At 43.5% G+C, this 24,007-nt stretch overlaps 1 protein-coding gene across 2 annotated transcripts in view; it reads left to right on the top strand.

Moving 5' to 3' along the window:
• Kiaa0040 (KIAA0040 ortholog) overlaps positions 1–24,007 on the top strand; it is a 32,672-nt gene that overhangs the window by 2,940 nt on the left and 5,725 nt on the right. The window contains exon 2 of one of the 2 annotated variants that reach the window (XM_063240189.1): positions 3,995–4,083. The exons of the other annotated variant lie outside the window; for it this stretch is intronic. The gene's annotated coding sequence lies outside the window, so the exon portion shown is untranslated. The remainder of the gene's footprint in view (positions 1–3,994; positions 4,084–24,007) is intronic. 2 annotated transcript variants of the gene reach the window in all.

Genomic DNA, 24,007 nt, shown 5'->3' on the forward strand with positions numbered 1-24,007 from the left:
TGGCTGCCAACATCTTGATTAGGACTTTATGCAACTTGAATAGAGGAGAAAACCTTGAATTTGGAGCTAGACAGATGTGGATTCAGTTCCTGGCTTGATCGCTTATTAGCTGCCCTTGAACAAGTCTTTGACTCTAATCATTTCCCTTGTATTTAAAATGAGTATAATTATTATTCACCAGCGTAGTGGTTAGAATCACAACCCAATTGAAAAAGAAGGCACACTTACTGTGCTACATAAATTGTGAGGCACTATAAAAATGTTAGGGCTTTTATTATTATTACTAATCTTATCTCTTGAAGCTACCCAAATCAAATGGGTTGTGTGGGTGTAGGATCTAGACAGCACCAGAAGCTCACACTTGCAGCTTTTCAATTGCTCAAAATATTTTAAAGCAGTAATGATAAAAGTTCCCTTCCATCATATCAACAATATGCATCTATTCTGGTCAGAGCCCAAAGAAACCATTGCTCTGCTAATACATATGTATGCTGGTTGTTCATTGAACAAGGATTCCTAGGAGCTCATGGGGCTAAAAGTGCCAGGATTCCACCTGGGCACGGGCCATGGACCCACCCCACTTGCAGCTGAGCCCACCTGGAAGGGGCACTTTTTTCTAGTCCTCATCAAGGTGCTGGTTAAGCTCACAGTTGACCTGAATCTGAACAACAGTTGACTTCTTAAATTTATAGTTTTCCCTCATTCCAGCCAAGGAAGTCTAATAGATTCCAACCCAGCAGAGCTCAAAGTTTATGCCAACATCAAAATCTTCAAGCAAACAGAATTCTAGTAGAAGTTGGTTGTTGATAAAGAAGAGGAAGTAACCATAAATTCAGAGACTTCAAATGGAAAAACACTTTAGAAATGAGCCAGCTCCACCCCCTTTCTTTACAGATGAGTAAACTAGGGTTCAAAGACGGGAAGTGTGTGCCCAGTTACACAGCTGGTTAATGGAGTCACCAGAATGCAAGCTCCATCCCTTCCTGTTCAGGAATACCTAGTACCATCTGGAGTCCCTGTTTCCTGGATCTGCTGTACCCCACCACAGGACACATGCAGATACTCAAACACTGGCAGAGTGGTAAAACAGAAGACCTGCCCTTAAAGATTGGACCTTCCCCAGGACCCCCTGGGGTAAACCTGGAGCAGATCCTGCAGAAATGCAGGTAGATCTCATCCATTGAGACAGTCTTCAGAGCACACCTCCCCTTCTGTTTCCTCAGTCCTTAAAGTTTTCTCAGGAGTTATCCAAGTCTCTTCAAAAAAGGAGACCACACTGAATGCTTTAATTGCAAGGCTTTATCAAACTTGTCCTATGGACTGTTTGGTCTCAGAGATTAGAAGGTGTCGGAGACAGTGCCTGAGTCAGCATTACACCTCAAATACCAATACAGAACTTACCAGTGATGAGAAAGACACCAGGTAAACAACTTGTACTATGGAACAGTTTCAATAAGAGAGAGGTAAGGACAGGAGCAAAACAGACTTTTTTTTCCTCTCCAAGCAACAAAGGGAAAATCTGCAGCAAATTCTTTGAAGAGCAGTCCCTAGGGCAGCAGGACAGCTCAGGTGTCTGGCGTTATCCCCACATCAATCTGAGCCATCTAAACAGACCATCAACCAGGGACCTTGGTGGACATTCAGTGAAGGTTGGCAGAAGGGAGATGAGTTCTAAAATGACCTTCACACAAACACAAGATTCCTTTCTCAGGGGCAGCACCCAAGGGACCATGGCAGTGTTCAGTCCCAATCCCTGCTCCCAGGAAGAGATTGGCTCCCACAATTGTAAGCAAGTTGCTCCATTGAGTCTGTCTCTAAGAAATGAAAGAAAACATAACCATAACTACATTTCTTAGCCAGAATTGAAGATTGTGCTTCTAAGCCACTGCATACTTGCTCTGAACTATCTCAAACTCTTCTCTCCCCACGGGATGCATTTTTCAGTTGAGAGTTTTTCTCTTCAAATATGACCTTCATTTCAAGAAGAATAGGTTTAAGAAAAGCCTACCAGCAACTTCATGTAGTTTTCTAGGCAAGTCAGAAAAGAAGATTGGCATAAATGAAGGGAAAATATATAAGAATAGCAATAGAACAATTGCATGTCATAGAACCTGTAATCTTTAGGTTGTCTGAGAAAGAAACAACTGGGGGTCATGGGCTTAAAGGAAGATGTGATGTGTCCAACTTGTGATTCTCGGGTTGTACATGCCTGGCTTGCTTGGACTGCACTGGGTGAAAAGGAATTGTCTTAGGCTTGCATATAAAATAGATAATATGGTTACTGTATATTGGTAACATAACTTCTTTTTAAAAACATATTTATTATACCACAATCATGTCCAACCCCCATGCCAAAGAAACAGTGAGGGAAGTTCCATTAGCTTGAGCATTATGGGGGCAGAATGATAGTAGACACACTGTGCATTAGCCTACATGACTTAAGACCATGTGTGCTATAAATAAGAGAAAATATTGCTGCTCTCTGAGTCTGGAGTCTACTTATTCTCTCTCTGTCCCAAGTAAGATACTGAAACTACATCCTTCTGCTTGTGGTTTCTAATCTTAGACCCTTATATACCTCCACTGAGGGACCACCACCCCTCTACATGTGGTCATCTATCATGTAAAACCTTGGGTATAGCCTAAAAGTTCCAAAGAGCTACTCATATACCCTGACCTGACACCACCCAGGATCAAACACCAGGGTTCAAGTGACCTTCCAGTGATTAGGAGCCCAGAGTAAACAGGTGTCCAGCCCAGAGTAAACAAGTTTTCTTGGCTTCCTAAGACTTTTAGTGTGAATGTTAGGCTCTCAATAGCCACTGATTCAGTGGTGATGCTGCAGATAAAGATGACAACTATGGCTGGTCCCCACCCACCAGGTTGTCTTATGAGCACATTATAACATATGTTGGTTATTCGACATTTTGCAGGAGAAATTTCAAAGCCAACAGAAAATATGCAGACTTACTGCAGCTATTAAGCCCCCTTGATGTAAATTACAGTAGTTTCCATAACCTCCTCTGTCTTTCACTCCTGACTTGTAATACCCCCTCCTGTCCAAGGCCCACAATCTCCTGAGTAGCACTTGCCAGCATAGCACAGCAGGGCCGAGTTTAAAGCATCCAGGCTCATTACACGTTGACCTACACCATCCCATAATGAAACCTCCAATGGGAAAAGGAAGCATATTTGCCCACCGTACCAGCTAGATGTATCTTGTGCTGAGCAAGTCCAGTTCCCAACTTAGAAACTGGGACCCTGCCCTGCAGGACGTTTGGACCAAAGCCTTTGCAGAATGAGGATAAAAGCAGTGCTGTGCCAGGTGCCAGAGATCCTTGCCGATTTCCAGTGACTGCTCTTCCAGGTTTGCATGAGGAAGACAGAGCTTGGCTCTGTGGATGGACAGCACGGCTTTCCAAATCTGGCCATGGAAAGAATACTTCATTCCCAGTGAGAGGCCTTGTGTCTGCCCACACTGTCTAGCACAAGGGAGGGGACAGAGTCACAGGGCTGGTGCCACATAGAGAAGAAGGTCAGATGCTCTTGTCTGACATTTTCCAGGAATAAACTTTTGGTGGTTTGAAAAAATATTATTCCTGCAAGGTGGGGCTTCCAAGTGAGGGAAAAATACTTAACCACTGGGTGTACAGTCATTAAACATTTGCTGTTGGACTGAATTAATAAATAGACACCAAAGAGATCTTTAACATCATTTTATGGTTCTAAATGATTAATAGCAAGAGCTAGCCCATTCTTTTCCATGTAAAATCGATCAGTTTTTCATGAGATTTTTGCATTATCTCCCCTTGAATGTTTTATTAAGGTGGAATTCACATTATATAAAATTAACCATTCTAAAGTAAACACGCCCATGGCATTTAGTATGTTCACAGTGTTGTACAATCACTGCCTTCATTTAGCTCTAAAATATTTTTATTACCCTAAATATAAAACCCACTCAGCAGTTTTCCTTATTACTTCCTCTTTTCAGTTCTGGCAGCCACCCACCTGCCTTCTCATCCCATGGAGTGAGTTACCCCAGGTACTTCCTATCAATGGAATCAGACATTCTGACCTTCAGTGAGTGACTTTTTCATTTAGCGTAATATTCCTAAGGTTCATCTGTGTCATAGTATGCAGTGGTATTGTATACACAGAACAGCCAAAAATAGTCTGTTCTGTGTACACACCACAATTTGCTTACCCATTCATTTGTTGATGGGCATCAGAGTGATTTCTGTCTTTCAGCCTTTGTGAATAATGATGTGGCAAACAGGTGCCCCAAGGATCTGAGTGCCTGCTTTCAGGGACTGACACCAAGGAGTGGAACTGCTATTCGCATGATAATTCTATGTTTAACTGTTCCGTGAACTGCCAACCTGCTTTCCTTTTCCCTATTTTTTTTTTTACCAACATGCTTATCCATTCAGGTTCCCTTCTTGAAGATAAAATGCGTATTAATATATTCCTATGCTTGGTCCCTTATTTGATGCCTTTGACCTTAGACTTTCAGAAGCAGAGTTGTTAGGATGCTTGAAATAGAAAATATTTGGAGTAAACTAAAAATCCTTGATGTAACTAAGTAGGAGCCAAAAGCAACATTTGTAGATTTCTGTGTTTGCTAGGCATCCCATGGAGCCTTTTGCCTCTAGCCCCTCACTTAACTCTCAAGATAACTCCATGAAAGATGTACTGCTGTTATACCCACTTTACAGGTGAAGAACCTGAGGTCTCCATCAAAGGCTAGGTGCCTTCCTCCTGAGTCCCACAAAGGAAGGACTCCTCAAAGAAGCTATCACTCATGATGAACAAAAAGCCATCTGTTTCTCAGGAGCTTACAATATATTTTGGCAGGACATTCCCAGAGCACAGAATCTGGCAAACTAACTGCTTGCTAAACGTAGGTTGAGAAATATATAAGACTTTGTCAGATGGAACATCCATTCCCTGTCACACTGTTATGGGACTTCAATGCTTGGCAATTATATTTCAACTCAGTGAATTTCTCAAAAAAGACGTGAGCAAGAATCAGGAAAGGACGCAAGAACAGGCCTAAAATGGCCATTGTTGTTCTCTTTACCTCTGAATATCTCTGTGTACCTGAAGAGAGAATAAGAAAAAGAGAGAGGAAGGAAAGGGACAGGAGGTCTTTCTAATGACCTTGCATGGTGACCTTTCCATGCTCAGAGGTGAAAATACGCAGAGGAGCATGGGACCCAAAAGAAAAAGATATACCGGTCGGCCTCTTTCCAAAACCATGATTTCCGCATTCCACCTCAAAGTCTTACTATTCCTTCAAAGACTCTGAGCTTATCTCTGCTTAGGGCCTGAGGCAATTTACCGCAACCAGAGGTACAAGGAGCAGTAGCTTCCCAGGAAGGTCCAGGCTCCCCACATGGTCCTTGTCGCCCCTTCTTCTTACTGTCAGAGAGATGTGGGTGTACCAGCTTCAGTCAGTCATTTTCAACTCTTCTTTGCAAAAGGAGAATTATAAAAACTCTTAGGAGGCCTGTGGCCTTGCTCTAGATGCAGAAGCTGCCCCAACAATAACTCAGGCTGCATGTTTAAAGCATGCATTACTAAAACAAAGCAAAGCAGGCACAGACTGTACCTTCAGGGACCTGCCACCCAAGAGCTTGCAAGCACCTAACTGCATGTCCCTTCCTTCTTTCTCAGAACTGCGAGAAGTGTCCTCTTCCCTGTGATGAGTGCCCTGGGTTCTTCACATACCACACAGTCTCAGGACTGTGCCATTCTGGAATTGCTGTCACCTGCTTTGTCCCTGCTCAGGTGGCTTGCCAGGTGGATAACCTAGTTATCCGAGCCATAACTTGTTGCTTTGGGCTGCAGTCCCAACAGTGACAGTTTCCCACGTTACAAGGTCTTCCTGCTGTATCCTACTGCCCGCTCCCCTGCTCTCCTACCTCATGGGCTGGCCGTGTATGGATACAGGAGCTCAGATTGCCAGTGAGAACATCCTGTGCTTGTGTAAGTAACACACAGCCCTCTCAGAGACATTCCTAACTCTAGTTCTTTTCCATTCCCCAAGGCCATAACCAGCCAGTTGGTGAGTCAGTCAGTAAGTGTTTGTATGCCTCGAGCATTTGAGCACCATACTAGACACTGGTGATAGCCAGAGAAAAAGTTTGCAAATGACTTAGTGTAAAGTGGGAAAGTAGACATGAACAGCATCTGTAATACAGAAAGTAGTCATCTTGCAGGCATTGTCAGGGAGATGAGGTGGTAGAAAAGGAAAGAGATTTTCAAGGAAGATGGTCTCTATATAACACATGATTCCAGAAAAGGGCCTTAAGCTCACCTCTGTCTGGTGGGAGCTACGTAAGAGTCAGTCTTTGCTACAGTTTTGGGCTTCTCACTGGCTGTGAAAAAATTAAAGCCGTCTTTCCGTGGCACACAGGAGTCGTCATTGCATTCGCTCTGCAATGGTGGTGAACTCCTCACCATTGGACAGCAGGCATCACAAGCTCAAGGCCCACTGAGAGCCCTATGGATAAAGCTCATATTCACTGAACACGTACTCTGTACCAGGCACTGTTTTAACTATATTATATGCACTATTTAACTCATCTTTTATCCACAGCAGTCTTAGGGTGGAAGGTCTATTCCCATCCTTCTTTTATAGATCAGTAAACTGAGGTATAGAAAGGTAAAATTACATTAGCCAGGGAGTGCAGGGGCCAGGCTTCAACTCAGGCTACTCCATTTAAAAGGTTGGTGCAAGCAGTGTAAGAGCAGAGGGACAGTGCAATGTGTAAACTAGAGAACTGCACGAATTCCAGTCACTGGCCACATCTGCCTTGCGGCTTCCCATCTGCAACCTTGGGTCTAGGTTTGTTCATCTTGAGGCAAAAATCTTATGTATTGTTTTCAACCCTTGTGCTAAACATTGGCAATGTGAGTCTTGGTGTGTATGATAGAGAGACAGAAACAGAGAGAGAAAAAAATAGCAAAGATAGGAAGAAAACAAGAGATCCCTTTGAGCCAGGCTGTGGTTACCTAGAGCCTTGTGACAGATTTGAAGTTACGAATATCATCAAACCAAAGGATAAACAAAGAGATAAACTATGGTAGGCTGAGATGAAGGCGAGAGATAGAAAACCCATTATTCATTCATGTTTTCCTTGACACAATCATCTACCTTCTTGATCAGCCATGAAAAATGTCCTCTGAAGGTCCTTAGACCAAGTCATCATCAGCCACCTCTCACTTCCAGCCCAAGGAGTTCAATGTTTCTGGTCATTCAAGTCACACTACCTTATGAGGTATGGAAGGAAAGGAAATTTCTCTCCTCCATTCCCTCCTCCACGGGCCGCAGCCTGGAGGAATGCCCGCCACATGCCAGGCTGCTCCCTGGAATGCCCTGGCATTCACAGCAGCTGCCAGAGAAGAGCCTAGGAAATGGAGGGCTGGAGAAGAGAGCTGCTTGAGTGTTGTCATAATAACAGGGGGAGGTTGGAACCTCCAGATCTGGGCCAGAGCCTGGGCCACCTTGATTGAATTTTTCGTCCAAGCCACCTGTGTTTTCTTGAGCAGCCTGGAATCCCCTTTCTTTCTCATCTTTGTTGTTTTTAAACATCCTAATCATTCTACAGGTGCCCATTCAAACCTCACCCTCCTCCAAGTCTGCATTGGAATTACCAGCTCCCTCCTCAATGGCCCCATAGTCATTCGTTTGAATTTCCTGTGGGACATTTAACTAGTCTTGCCTTATGTTCCTTCCATTTCCCCCACAGAAAATAAGTTCCTGGAGTTCAGAGTTTCTGCCTTTAATTCCATTTTTAATACCTTATCCAGATAGCTGGCAAGCATTTTACTTCTCTTCATGCAGTATTATCTAGGAAAGAAGTATTATCTAGGAGAGAAGTGTGTTGTACACATAGTAGGTACTAAACAAATGTGAACAGAGCCGAATTATCTGCTGCTATACATGAGGGCACAGAAATGACAGTTTGTGGCTTCCTAGGCGTCAGATGTGTCAGCAACCCAGACCTAGGGAAGAAAGAAAAAAGGGAAGGCATTCTTTCCTTTTAGGAAAAATCAGTATGGAAGGGGCATAAGATATTCAGAGGTGGAAGAACTCTCATGTCATCTTTTAATATGTGGGAGACACTGGACAAGTCATTTAATTTCAGAAAGCCTCAGAGAGTTTAACAAATATTTTCCAAGGACAAAATACATCCTAGATGTTAGGGAGGCTGTGATGGAAATAGATTCCATGTGGAGAGGAAAAAAGATGATTAAATAAGGAGTAATATGGTAGTTTGGGTGAAGGACACAGAGTGGGACTTCTGACATTTAGTAACATCAAGGAAGACTTTCCAGGAGGAACAGGATTTCAGCTGAGACTTAGGGGAAGAAGACAGGCCAAGAAACTCAGGGATTAAGGTGGGGCTCCGGTGACAGTTGGGAAACAGTTGTGGTTCCACATGCAGAAGTTGGTGTGAGGTTCCAAAACAAGAAGAGAGCCACAAATCTCACAGAGTCTAGGAAAGGAAGGCTTTCCCAGCTGCGCCTGTGATTGGTGGCCTACTTGCTTCTCTTTTTCTTGCCTTTGAACAGTTACAGTAGTGAAGACAGCGTCACACTGGGAAACTGGAAAATTGAACTCCATCTGCCTGTGACCACTAACCAGCCTCACAGTTCCGAGCAAATGTTTGCTCTTTAGATTTCTTGCTTGTGAAGAAGGACAAGAAAGCCCTCTCCTTTCCACATTACAAAGGGTCTAAGGAAGAAACGTTTGCAGGTGCTTTTTAAAAATTCAAACCAGCTATAAGTGGGTGCTGCTGGTAGTACTTCCCCCAGTCATAAACAACACCAGCCCATTCATATGTCAGTTCAGTGGCTGGAGATGTGATTACGTCAGTGTTTTTACCTCCTGACTCCCATTCCCAAGGGATCAGGAGATAAATAGCAATTTCATTCTGATTGGTTTGGTGATATTTCATTTCAGGTCATAATCAGATTTTGTCCAAAGGGGAAAGTATGCTATTAATAAAAAGTCTTTCTTTGATTGCAATATCTGTGATTACTCTGCCCTGCGGGATAGGGCAGACAGCCAGTGAGCCCAGGGGCGGGGACTTAATCCTGCATAATCCTGAGTCCTGACAGTTATGGCTGAGATTGGGTAAGAGAATGTGGAGACTGAAATTAAGTCTCATCTACTCACGACCTCTGGGATCCACTGTGCAACCGATCTAAAGCCTCCAAAGGCCCTGTAAGGCCCTGTAACGGTACCAATTTTGCCTATAACACCTCCTTTCCCATTCTTAACCAGGTCTCTTCACTGCCACCCCAGTCTCTGGGCATGCTGGCCTCTCGAGCTAGCTTCCCACCCTATCCTACCTCAAGCCATCTCCCTTTCCCCCACCAGCATGCCCAGCCCTGTACATGCCAACAGGCAACACAGGCACCAGCTTAGCTTCCATCTCCTCCAAGCCAACCTTAATCTCTCTCCTTTCCAGCACCATAGGATTTTTGGCACTTGTATTTAGATTAGCATTTAATTACTTTTAAAAAATGCAAGGTATTTCCAGATTATAAAGAACTCATCTGAGCATTATTATTTGACTTACACAGAAACACCGGTCAGTGAGTGAAGTCAATGTTACTGTTACGGTCCCACCTTAGAGATGAGGAGCCTAGGCATACGAGGTCCCTTAATTTTCCCTTTGTCTGGCTAAGCAGAGCAGGACTTGTGGTATTCTAAGCTTCATGAAGAAATTGCATTAGGATAAGAACTAGGCATACATTTCTTTTCCCCCTTGGCACTATGTGGACCATATAGTAGATTCTTAACTAAGGCTTTTTGAAATGTAATCCATCTATGACTATAGGGAAAATGATTCGAATGGCGTAGTTTACTGAGGAAAATAATTCATTGTTATTAGTTTTATGAGCCTCTTTAAGTATAAAGAACAATATGTTTGCAGCATTGTTTTTACTACAGTAGCTCAGTAAATGATGTAAGGCAGACTCATATAACCTGTACAGAGCTCCCCACCCGACCCAGGGGGTCATCAGAGGGCAACTAGAAATGCAGTTTCTGTCCACCGCCGCGGGCAGTGGACAGAATGTGCTTGTCAGAACTTGCTTGGCAGGATGGACATGCTGGGCTAGTCCTTGAAAGCCTGGAGTCCCTGTGTACCTGAAGGACCCAAATCACCTGCATCAAGCCAGCCATGGGCCTCAGCTCCATTCCAGAGCTGTCCTGGAGAAAGGAACAGCCGTATCTGCCCAAACATCTTAGGTTGAAGGCATTGCAACCTCCTACCTTTCGAGCAAATTTTCCAAGAATTTCAGGCCACTTTAAATACTGGGGAGAAATGAGAGTGATTTTTTTTTTAGTATGCTCCTTCATCCGCTTGAATAATACTATGACTTGGAATAATTGTGCAGTTCCCAGCAGCCCAGGTGCACATTCACAGGCATTATCAGCTTTGACCTAAGGACCCTGGAAGGAGGTGCTTGCCTGCTGGCCTCTTCTGTTTGTTTACTTTAGAAAGTATGTGCATTTGAGCAAATATTTAGAATGGTTCCAAAAGACTAAGAAAAGCCAATCTCCTTTCCAGCACTGTCCCCAATTTTCTTCTAAAGAGGCAACACACACAATCATTTTCTTGTGTGCTCTAGATTTTGCCCAAGTTTGGAGAAAAAGAAAATGCAGCCAAAAGGAGCAGAGCGACTTTCCCAAGGGCGCAACTGAGTGAAGCCTTCGTGCTTCTCAAACTGGAGCTCCGCCCCCCCTTACACACACACACACACACACACACACACACACACACACACACACGGCTCTCAGACTGTCCTATGGCCAAAATCTGACTCATGAGCAAAAGTAGGCTTCTTTGAGAAAGGCACTTCAGAGATGGAGAGGAAGAGGTTTGGGTACCTTGAAGGGTTCGGGGAAGGGCTGAAGCCAGTGGAGTTTAGGGGCTACCATCTATTTATAAGGAGGCAGCTAGTAGACCAAAGACCTACTATCTGTATGGAAGAAAGGAAGCGAAAAAGCAAACAAACAAAAGGACACTGCTTGCCTGGCCCTGGGTGATACAGCACCGTTACTATATATATGGTCTGTGCATTCATCAGCTATTATTTATCAAAACTATAGAAAGGAAAAAAACCCTACATGCAATCTTAGGAATTCAGATTTAAACCCATTTGGAGAGGAAGTGAGTTCATCTCCAGTCAACATCGACTCCCCATGCAGCCCTCTGGGACAGAGGCAGCAGCCCAAAGCCTGGCGACTCTGAAATATACCACACAGAACATTCCTCAGGGATGAGTTGTTTCTGAAGTGAGAATACTTCTCTTGGCTTCCTCCCTGATTTGGCCTTTGTATTTTAAGGCTTAATATTATAATAAGGTAGCGCTTGGCTTTTAATGGCCCTGAACTTCTGTTAACATTAAAAGAAAGGAGGAAATGGAAAGGAAAATAGAACCATATCGGCACTGCTTGTGAGCTCCATAATTGTATATTTTTGTCACTCTATTACTTTTCAGCTATTCTAGTCTGTAAACTTCTCCCCCATCACCATTAAGAAAATAAAGAAGTCAGTCATTCTGTTATTCTTCCAAAGTTTGCAGAACTCTGAATTCTGGTTATTAAAGACAGTGATGCAACTTTTAATTTGAGGTCTGTTTTTTAATTACCACCTGTGTGGGAGACCCTGAATCACACAAGGGTTTGGTTGTCCTCATGCTTTTTCAAATAACACTCTTTTCCTCCAAGAGGCTATGACGTTTGAGGATTTAAGTACCCATGTTTGCAGTTACTGGGAACAGAACTTTCCCTTCATTTGTGAAAAAGAAAGACACTACCCCACCCCAGCCCCTCCTAACTAACAGATGATCTCAGAGGCTCACGCTTTCCAAAAATAAATCCTCACCTAGTGGCTCTACCGCACCCACAAATATTGGCTCCGAAATCTACCAGTTTTGAGCAGTAAAAATGAGAGCTGCCTAACCAAGGTCTTTCACCGTAACCATGGCTACAGGTTTTATTAGCACTAATACCAGGATGTGGTCAGATTCGATGTATACAGAAGAATGAGCTGTATCAGAGTGCATGCTCATAAATTCTCCACATTGGAAACACAGCTCCTGATGACTGCCATTCATAAAAGACCTGAGGGGAAGGGAGGGAGGGTAGGCGTGTGGAGGGCTGCATCAGTAAGAAAAGCTCAGTGTTCTAATTTTAACTTTAATTCAGCTTTTTTATATCAGCCCCTAACATACCACTACCTTGCATTAGACTGCAGTTTTCTTTTCCCTTCTCAGTGTTCTTTTGCAAATCTTGTCTGTTCTTCACAACAATCTTAGAGACATCCAATGGGCAATAACCTCATTTCTTGGATGAGAAAGGGCTCAAGCAGCTTAACTGATTTTGTCCAAGGTCAAAGGCATGGAGAACAACAGAACAGGACTATAACAGAGTCCTCTGCTGCCTTGCTTAACATTCTTTCTATACTCCACCCCACACCATCCCATCCCTGCAGCGAATATCTAGCCTGTACTCCTGCCCCCTTGCAAACTTTCCGCATCTTTATCATTTATCTGAGTAGCCAGAGACCAGCATCAGTCAATCAAATTGGATATACAGCTGCAGAGAAAGGCTTCCTTGGTCCTCATGTAAATTTTTCTAGCACTGCATAACTGATAAGAGAATAGGCAGTGTTGTCCTTCCTCCTGAGGACTTACAACCCAGCGGCTACAAGCCTTGTTTGTCTGCAGGGACCAGGTGCGTGAACAGGACTGAGTGGAACAGGTGGAGGAGGAGCTCAGAGGAGGGCGCAGGCCTTTTTAAAGCTGGCTGCGGCAGCTTTGTGGGAAGTTACGTGATGCTGAGGGAAGTGGATATGGCCAAATCTTAGGACTAAGACTGCGAATTTTATATAAAACCAGAGGCAGCAGAAAAATAACTTAAAAAATAAAAGCGCTCGTGTGTTACATTCAGCTCTTGGACTGCCAGCAAGCACTATGCCTACTCAAAGGAGTTTCCCGGCCCTGGGGCTATCACCCTTGTTATATGTGCTGGTGTATTGAACTCCTCTACTGGTATGTTTGGCTCCTCTGAGCTCCTTGAGGCCACATTAGCCATCAAATCAGGAATACAGGGGGCAGCTTTTAGATTTTAGATGAATGTTCAAGTGAACACACCACACTGTCAATCCTGTGAATGATGCCTGCATGGTGAGTAATTACAGCAGGATATGTGAACTCTGAAAGGACTACTTGCAAACCTTCCCAATCTCTGACAACCTTGGTTTTTCCTACCATACAATGGGAACAAAAAGGCTTCCCCTGAGTTGTAGCACGAGACTTTGTAAAGCCTCAGTCACACACAGGGATGTGCACCGAGCAAAGACTCAGTGCATAGTGGCTTTTGATTCAACAGATGATTGCCTGTTCTTGTAAAAGGCCATAAGACATTTGCCTGTCCTCTGTGTGGAGGCTTGGCCTTTTTGAAGTATCAAGTCAAGAGAGGTGGGTCAGAGGAAAACAAGTGAGCATTCTAGCTGAAATGAAAAGGAGAAAGTTGATAGCAATGCACAAAACAAGGCTCCCCTAAGAAATTAGATCCTGGAGGTCAGGAGGCCTGCGGGAGGGAGCCGCTGGGGGAGCGGAAACAAAATTAGCAAGGAAGCAGGAAAGCAGAATGTGCTGCCCCATCCCTGAGACAGGCAGCTTGCCCTTTAAGCCAGTCCAGGGAAAATCGACCAAACTCAGGGTAGAACAAAACAATTCATTAATAGAAGGATGCTGCTACCTTGCATAGAATGTGAACCATATAATCATAAAGGTGCTTTACAGTTTTCAAGGCAGTTTTAAGGCACCCACTGTGAAATATAGTTAACCTCCTGCTTCACAGTTTCATTTGCCCCACCCAGAAACGCACTCATTCATTCATCCATTCAGCAAATCCCGCCGACACACATCCACCAGGCGCTGGGCCAGAAAGTGACGCAGTCAGTGGATAGAAATCAGATCCCAAGACGCCACTCCTCTGTCCGCAGAAAAGAAAGCTGCGCTCTTAGTGTTTACCTGAATGTTCCCAGAATCCACTAGGTGTTTGTGATGGAGGCACAATCCTTGGCTACAAGTTTTTCTGGTTTATGGGAAGAAAAATTAGGAAATTTCTTTAATGATCGCAGAGAAGTGAGAATGAGGAAAATGCTGACTTCTAACAGCCTGAGACAGTTGTGTTCCTTTATATTTAGCATAGTTGAAATTTGCAGGGCATTAGAGAGACACTGTTTCCAGTGGTTACTGCTAAGAGTGAGCCAAAATGGGCAAATTATTCTTGTAGTCTATGACCTGGATCTTTTGGAGATATTATAATTGGGGGTGACAAAAGATAGGGAAGAAAGAAACAGAAAAAGAAAAATAGTAAAGGAATTAGAGATTCCCAGCACTCTATTTTTCCATAGGAAAAAAAAATCAAAGGAAGTCCAAATGAAAAAAAATCTTTTTAACTATTTTGATTGTTTTTAAACCATTCTCTAATAATTATTTTCTTGGCATTACTGGTGAGAGGAGAGAAGGTATCTTTTACTTTCCCTGCATGTCCTAGCATGACTTAATTAATACTTGATTGATTGAAAGATTGACTCATTTGAACCTAAAGTAAAATGGAGCTTTTTAATTTTCTTTGCTGCTGAACCTGAAATAGAGCATATAGTAATTAGGAAAAGATCCCCTGTTATCAGAAAGTCCCAGCTACAATAGGCTCTTTGTAACTGTGCAAAAGGAAGGTAAGTGATTACTTAGGAGCAGTAACACACACACCCTCTCCCCACTGCTTTTAGTGACAGTGGGATTTTCATGATCATTATTTCCCCCTCAACTGAGTTTTTTGGCTAGGAGATCGTACTGGACAGTTCACTAAATAGATGGGTAATTATTATCACAATCCAGCCACAGCTGGTGGTGCCCTTCACTACTTCTGCTCTTTCTCTCCAGTGTGCTGGATTGACTGACTGATATTTATCCAAGATTTCATTTTTTGAGATGACAGAAAACTAAACCTTTGGAGAAGGGGAAGAGGATTAGAGGGAGGGGTGAGGGAAAAGAAGAAGGGAGTTAAGGGACAGAAAATGATTGATGTGTTACACACATGTGCCAGTTTACCAAAGGAACCTCACCATTCTATATCATCAACATGCATGATAATAGAAAATTTGAAATTCTTTAAAATCTCACTTTTCCTTCCCAACCCTTGAGTTACTGTCATTTATTCATGCAGCTGTGTGGTATATTCTGGGCATCCAAACTGAACAGGACAGTCAAGAGTGTCCCTGTTCTCATGGAGCTTGTATCCCAGTGCAGGAAGACAGGCTTTAAACACGTACAGCACCGTGACCAGGGCACCATGAGTGAATAGGGAATTCCAGAGTAGGAAATACCACAAAGGTAATAAGATGGGATCATGTGACAGAAGTTGACTGGATTAGGAAAGCCTCTTGTGGAAGAAAAAGAAACATTGGAGGAAATTTGAATGGAAATGCATTTGAGCTGAGATCTGAATATTTTGAAGTATTCATGCCACAATCTGAGGACAAATGTACCAGGCAAAGGGACAAACAAACTCCCTGATCAAGGGGACAGAATAAAAGCAGGTGTGGCCAGGGCACAGAAGAAAGTAGAGCAAGCAAGGAGGGATTGAGTAGAAACGAGGACAGATGTAGGAAGGGACAGATGACGGAGGGACTTCAGGGGATGTAATAAAGGAGCTGAGAGTTTACACTTGAGGTAATGGGAAGCCACAGGGTAGAAACCGAAGGAGAAAAATGATCTGGTCCATGTAGGAAGAACAGACCATAGGGACGGAAGAATAGGCTTGGGACATTGATAAGGAAGCTACAGTAACCTGGTGACAGACAGCAGTGACCAGGATGCAGACATGGAGGGAGGGACATGGATTTGGGACATGCAGGGAGAGGCACGAGACAAGCTGATAGGAGGCAGGTGAATGTGAAGCAAAGAGACAAGGATGCTGTCCTCCGACTAGTCCAACCGTTAAAAGAATTCATTCGTTTTTAAATTATTTATGGGCACCTATTATGTGTTAGGCACAATGCTAGACTTTTAGGTCATGCGGGAGATTGAGACGCTCTCTGCTTGAAACGAGTATGAAAAACAGGTCAAGTATAAGAGAGTGTACGGAATATATATATAACCCTTTGTATTCTGTATTCTTATGATTTTTCAAAGGAGACAAATAATAATACAGTAAGGTCAGATTCTGGAGGTAATTGCCTCTAAAAAGGCTCAAAAGACGTAGAAATCAATTTGGGGATGGAGGAGAAGGAACTGAGAGCCACAGAAGACCTTGCAAAGGAGACTTGAATAACAGGAACATCCCAGCGTATTAGTCAGCATGTTGTCACAGTACTTGACATCCACAGTTTAAAGGAGGAGAAGTTTAATTTTGCTCATGGTTTAAGAGGATTCAGCCAACGGCCTGATGGCTCCAAGGCAGGAACATCATGGTGGAAGAGCACAGTGGACCAGAACTTCTCACATGATGACAGCTAGAAAGCAGAGCTGGAGAACAGTGGCAGAGAGGAAAGGGCCTTTCACCGGATACAGTAACCAAGGTCATACCTCCGTGACCCACCCATACATACCCAGAAGTTTGCTTTACTAATCCCCTGGGTACCCCTCAAGCCAATCAAGGCGGCAATCCAGCTTACCCAGGCAGACAGAATTAGCAAAGCACAGCAACCAGAGACAGCAGGGACTTCAGGGAAACTTAGGAAAGTGTGGCATTGTAGAAGGTAAGACCGGGGTGCTGAGGGGGACAGATTATGAAAGTCTTGTCTTCCTTGCTAAGGATTTATATTTATTATCTAAGTGACAAAGCACCAGAGAAGGCTTAAGCAGACAAGGCAGGATCACGTTCAGATTTTAGAAAGATGCAGGAAGGAAAATCTGGAGACGAGTTTGAGGACTGGACAAAAGCAGTAACAGTAGACTTGAGAAGGTGGCACCCCTCATCCCAGCACCCTTTCTCTGCCTTTCCACCCCTACCCTCCACACATGTTCCAGGCAAAGGGATAATGCGCTCCCAGTCAGATGGACAGCTCCCTCACTTCCCATGTTCACCGCTGCCATCCAGCTGCACTGCTGTTCTCTGTGGACTGGAAATGCCATGCTCTTTCCTGCTTCAGAGCCTTTGCACTGGCTCTTTGTGCCACCTGGAAGGCACTGTCTGTAACTCTGTGCACAGCTGAGTCCTTGTCATCCTTCAACTCTCAGTTCAAAGCCACCTCTGCGGAGGTCACTACAATTGTTTCCTTTATAATTTTCCTTTGCAATTATATCACTAACAATAATTGGGCCCATTTACTGACTTCTCCCAGGAGAACTCTCCCAGGACACTTCACTAGGACCGCTGTTTATCTTGAATATCTCTGCAGTGCCTGTGACAGTATCTGAGAGGTACTCCCTGGGTGCCCAATAAATACATTAGCAGAAGGAAAGAAAGGAGACAACAAAAGGCCAGCACAGTATGGAGGTAGAAAGGGCGACTTGTGGCCCATCCACACAACTCCACAGACACAGCATGAAAAGGATATCTAGAGCATTGTAATTCTGCCTGTGATGATGATGCCCCAATTTAATTTTGAAGTGAAGAATGAAGAAATAATGCAGAGCCTCCTCACTGCAGGAAAACTAGAGAAAGAGGGAGAAAGACCTCTTAAAGGAGACCTTCGTAATCAAAACCATGACTCCAGAGCCATTTGAAATTTGAAAAAGACAAAACCATTAGCTGTAGCGCAAAGGGGTGTTTATTTGGACCACCCTATTTGTTCGGAGTCAAATTGCCAGGACTCGTATTTATTATCAGGCTAAGCTCCAATGCACTGATTGACTTAATCTTTACAATACCCTATCATTATTAATTCCATTTTACAAATGAGAACACAGAGCCACAGAAGGAGCGGTCACCTCCCAGTGTGGTACAGCTAGTGAATAGCAAAGCCAGAATTCAAACCCAAGGGGATTTGGTTTACAGCAGACTTTTTTTTTTTTTTTTTTAAACTGGAAATTGATCTCAGGACCTCGTACTTGCCCGGCAGGCACTTAGGCCACTGAGCTATAACCCTAGCCCCAGGGGATTTGGTTTAGAAGCACCACCCAAAAGCACTGAGGTGAATCACTGGTGGGTCAAAGCTGTCCTGTGGGAGAGTTGTTGAAATCATCAGAGCTTTGTTGTAAGCATTACCAACAGGAGCTTTTTTGTTACGTGTATTAGTCAGGTAAGGCTAACTGTTGTAGCAGAATCTCACCACCTCAGTGGCATGACCGAAGAAATTTATTTCTCACTCATTTTGCCAGCCATTGTGATCATCAAGGGAGCTCTCTCCAAGAGCACTTAGTAACACCTTCCATCACTGCTGTCCTGGAGCTGTTGGAGTCCTTCCCTGGGTCCTTTGCAGATGACCAGATGAGCAAGCAAAAATAGGCAAGGAGCAGTCACAGGGTCACATAGAGATGGACAGACGGGCTGAGGGGATGGTCTAGCTCACGCTCAGGAAGAGTCGTGGTGGGTCTCTTGCAAAGCTCTGCTGAGGTACAGATTTGTAAGGACTTTTGTAGGGTAAGAAGGTGAACTGAGAGTTGGAGGACCTTGGTTCTAGCCCTGACTCTACCAAGGGGTTTTTAGCGGGTAACCTCCAGAAAGAAGTCCCAGATGTCTCATTAATACGGTAAGGAAATTCAATCAGGTGTTCCCAGAGTTCTTCTAATTCCCAATGTCCAATATAATCAAGCATCATTTTATTATTTCGAATGCCCCTGGTATGTTAATCATTTCTGTATTGATGATCTGTTTGTGCTTTTGTTCAAAATTGCAACCATAATTATAACATTGATCCTGAGAGAAAATACTGTTTTCTCTTAACAATCGATACCTAGTTACACATCATATATACGTGCTCTAGGGAATAAAATAACCTCCAACTTTTATTAGGACTAGTTATTTAAAGCAATTAATTAAATTGGGGGAAATACAGTTACCTATTTTAAAATGCCTAGAGCTGGATTTAAGTAACAAACATAATGTTCTACAAGCAGATTATTTGCCATGATCTGACAATTTTTTTGTACAACACAGTACTTACATCTATTAGAGGGCATCTAAGCATGCCAGGTTAGCAAGGTGAGAACCGTCAAGAAAATATATATCCACATCGGCAGAGTTAATATCCATGGACTAATGTTCTACTCAGTGCGCTCACAGCCAGGGAGCCTGGGTGCTGATGTGTGTGGTATTATCGTCACTGTGGGGCTGTTACAAGGCAGGGCAGCTGAGAGCTGGGGCAAGGTTTGGATGGACAGAGTGGAGAGGGATAGGGCTGAATAAGATGTTTTAAACCTCCAGGAGAGATGGCAGGAATCAGAGGCTATTTGACAAAATTCTTATTTTGGAAAAAGAGAAAGGTGTGTATGTATGTGTGTACACCTACCTAGACTTACTAGGGCCATGCTGTCCTTTTGGATGCTTTTCAGGAGAAGCAGTGAATCCAGCTGTTCATCTGGTAAAAATCGTAGTAAATGTCTTCTTTCCCTGTGTTTGGACTTCAGGAGGACACTCAATAGTGTATTAATTACTGAAGTCCTTGCTATAAATTTAGAGATGCTCACCTGAAAAGGTACCCAAGGGTTGCAGAAAAACATGTCAAGCATATTCTTGGAAATGATTCTAAATAAATTCCTCCTGTGTCTCAAGACATTTTAGATAACCTGACCCTGTGTGCTGTCTTTGTCATTTGGGTGGCAGCTTGGTCACAGCCACTCGGAGCCTCCCTCACCTCCCGAAAGGGTCAATTCTGCCTGGGGCCTGCATGCATAGCATTGGGAGTTTCTTCCCGTGGCACTTACCATGTTATCTTCTGCTCCCATCTGTGTGGTTCTCTGACACACTAGACTTTTTTCATACATGTCTGCAGTACCTAAAGTTTACATTCCTTGTGTGGAGCTGGTGCACCCCAATCCCTTTCTTCATCCCCTGTCCCTCCCCACCTTCTATCTTTCTATCCCATTCCCACTCAAGAAAGATATCTCTCTCTCTTTACTACCTCCTATCTTTTATTTTGCTCTTTCTTTATATTTTAAGTTTCTCATGTCAGAGAAACCAGGCAGCATTTAAGCTTCTGTGTCTGACTTATTTTACTCAACATTATGGTCTCAAGGAACAGCTCTTCTCCTACAGATGACTCCAGTTGATCTTGAGAGCAGAGTAGCACTCCACTGTGTATAAATACCACCTCTTCTTTATCCATTCATTTGTTGATGGACATAGGCTGCTTCCAAGATTTAATTAGTATGAATTATGCTGTTGTTATCAACATGGATATGTGGGTATCACTGATACGATGCCGTTAGCTCTTTCAAGAGGATACCAGAATATGCTGGGTCAAATGGAACTTCAAGTTTTAGTTTGGAAACTGAAATGATTGCTTGTTCACAATGTGTCACACCCCAGTGGGGTGGGATGTCACACCCCAGTGTCATTCCCAACATGTTGTGAATGCTCATAAATCACTGCCCTGGGAAAGAGAGCAGACATCTTGGCTGTTGTTTGGTTTTGTCACTTTCCCTTAACCCTCTGCACACCGATGCGCCTGTCCCTTCAGCCGCGCTGCTTCCATGGCACTTCAGCCCTCCGCACACAGCTTGAGCACCAGATTCATAGTAGAGTGCTGCTGCTTTCATTTCTGCTCCTTGTTAGACTGGGAAGGGCTCTGGATCTGAAGGTACAAGGCCAGATACATTGTCCATGCTCAGTGAATGTTTGCAACATGAAATTGTGACCTCCAGGAAACCAGTTCCACCTCAGATGCCCTGGCTATGCACAGTGAGAAAGAAGCCACATGAGGCACCCCACTAGGCTGTCCTGCTGCCATGTTTGAAGATAGACCATGTCCCTGCCACCCCAGCCATTGATTCATTCCCTCATTCCTATGCTCACAGATGACCTCACTCAGCTTTATAATACTCCTTACAAACCTGACAGTTATCCAGAAGCATTCAGGCTGCCTGTTGCAAACATAAATTCCTAAGTTGACATCAAATCTACTGGATCATGATCTCTAAGAGTAGGCCTAGGAATCTGTATCTTTAACCCCCTGAGTGACTGTCTGGCTAGAAGTTCATCTGATATCCTTTGAGGCCACTGGACAGAAGAGCAAAAGCAAACAATGATTATCCTACACTAAGACATAGCAATAAGGAAGGATCTGCGGAGAGGCCCAAAGAGGGGTCATTGTCCCCTGTTTAACCAGAAGATGGTCCTACATGCCTGCCCAGAAAACTGCAGCTACAGCAGAGGAATCTCTTACAGTTCTGATAGAGACCTGAACCTCTCTGCTACAGGAAGGCTGAAGATCTGTAGTACTCAAGAGGTCACTCTGTGGTTGGGTTTAGGGATTTACTTGGGTACCTTCATGGTCCCTATCTTGAACATTTCTAGAAAGCACTTACTATTGGACAGACACTATTCTAGAACTTCACATGTATAATTTCATCTAAAAAGCAAGAATAATGAGTATCTGATGCAAGTTAGAATGTCCTGCCTGCCATCCCCACCCCACCCCCAGCCTACCACCATCTTGGTCTTGGAAAGCTCCAGAAGAACACCAGGCCTGGGCCAGTTCAGAGAATAGCATCACAGCAGCATCTGGCTCACAGAGCATGGATGAGACCTCCCTGAGGAATGGCTCACTTCTGTATACTCCCCAGGTCCCCAAACCTAGGCGGGAGGCTGGGGCTTGCAGACAGCTGGTCATTCGCCACAGACCTTATCCATGAGTTCAACAGTCCTCCAGACACCAGCAGATATTCCCCAGGTGAACCTTCGTCATACAGTCTCGATTCACAGTCACAAACCTAAAGACAGGCCATAAGCAGGCAGTCACTCAGAAAGCCCTTTTCATTGGAATGAGATGGGGGCTTGTAGTTCTTTACCAATGACAATTGGGTTTAGAGGTTAGGGATGGGGAGAAAAAGCTCCAGGCTGGGATTAGTCCATTGTTATTTGGAGATAACCCACTGTTTTATGGATTATGTTTGTATAGTATTTTACAGTTTACAAAATGCATGAAATAGATTGAGCCTTTTTAATCCTCACAACATCACTATGAGGGAAGTCTATTAACTTTTTTTGTGTAGCAGAGGCTCACGTACTTCCAAGGTCGTGCAGGTTAACCCAGAGCTGAACCCAGGTCAGTCTTCTGGTCCTGGTATCTTGCTTCCCATTAACACCTTCTACACATGCAGACAGAAACTGGAGGGAAAAAGGACTTTCTCCCCATCCCCCAGACATCACAGGGGCTACAGAAATAATATTTGGTTTCCAGAGAATCAAATTTAACTCTTCCCGTCTCTCTTCACACACACACAACCACACACACACACACACACACACACACACACACACACACAATCACAGTCAAATGGGACCGCTGATTGGCACCTATTGTTGGTTTTACAAAAACAGATGAATTCTCTTTCAAACAGTGTCAGCAACACTTGAAAGCTAACAAAAGGCAAAGGTCTCCCAGAGTGCATTCCACAGCCCAAAGTGTGGCTTCTTTTGCAAAACATCCCACAGAAGTGCCAACTTTTAATTCATACCACCAAGGAGATATTTGATTGTTTCCTGGAAATGCTAATAATGCAAAGCTCATAAATACTAATGAAACATTATAGATTAGCAGAGCTCAGCAAGTAACCTAGGGGAGCCTGGAAGAGAATTCTTAGATTAAAAAATATAAAGAATACCTTTTAATCAAATTTTCCCCAGACTAGGTTCCCAAATGTTAATGAATATTCTCTTTGGCTGTGTGGAGAACAGACTCAAATAAGTACCGTTAGAAATGCAGAAGTGAGTTATTGACAGCCCAGGTTTGAAAAGAAATCTATTTATTCAAAGGCCATTTTAGGTGCCATGGGATGGATGAGTTTAAAACAAAAGGTTGGAGAGGTAGGAGGTCCTGGCACACACAGGAAAACACGGAATTCAAATGCATGCTTTTATTTCAGCCAACTAAGCAGCCTCAGTTGGAGTTTGCTTATCGTATTTGTCTTTTATCACACGATCCTTCAATAATAACTCCTCTAGAATATACACAGCTCCACAATGTCAGAAACTGTAACTCTGTCATTCATTGCTAAATCCACACCACCTAACAAAGGCATGGCACATTTAGGTGTCTAGTAAGTGTTCAGTGGATAAAGAGCTCTCCTAAAACATTTGCCATCAGTGCCAGAGAACTATTTCTCTCTTTACATGGCTAAGTATATTTTCTTTCTTTGAAAGTGGAAACAACACAGAAGTGCATAAATGATTCTCTCTTTTTACCATAAATGCCAGGTAATTCAGAACTTACTTTATTACACATCTCAAAATCTTTAAGTGATCCAGTAAATTCTTTGTCTTTAATGGAAAAAATAAACATGTTCCAAAGCTTTTTATATCTTTGGATCTTTTCCTAAAGGGCAGCTCTGATCACAACTTCTCCTGTTACAAAGCTCCCCAATGAATATCCATCTCTACCCTGTCCCTGATGGCCAGTCTAGCTTATCTTCTGTCATCTCCTCTCCTACCCTGAACCCCAGGCTCATCAGAAGATGTCGTGTTCTCCCTCTCAGGCTCTAGAAATTTTTCTGCCTAAATTGAATTTCTTTTCACCTATATTTCTCTGCCAAAATCCAACTTACCTTTCAAGGTCCTTCTTAAATGTCTCCACCTTCATGCAAACTTTCCTAACCTTCTCCTAAAGCTCACTGCCCTCCTCTCCCCACAGCTGACCCGGAGAGTGAGCCTTTGGTGCTTTTGTGTTCCCTGCAAAGATCAAAATCACCCTGATGTAGAATAATTTACCAGTAATTGTGGAGATGGGATGTTTTGCAAAAGATTCACATGCGTCACTGATTATACTGTAAGGATGCTGGGTCCCAGAATGGTTATGTGGAG

The sequence above is a fragment of the Cavia porcellus genome, unplaced genomic scaffold (genome assembly GCF_034190915.1).
Source record: "Cavia porcellus strain 051 isolate PalLab524CR breed Dunkin Hartley unplaced genomic scaffold, mCavPor4.1 scaffold_29, whole genome shotgun sequence".
Classification (NCBI taxonomy): Eukaryota; Metazoa; Chordata; class Mammalia; order Rodentia; family Caviidae; genus Cavia; species Cavia porcellus.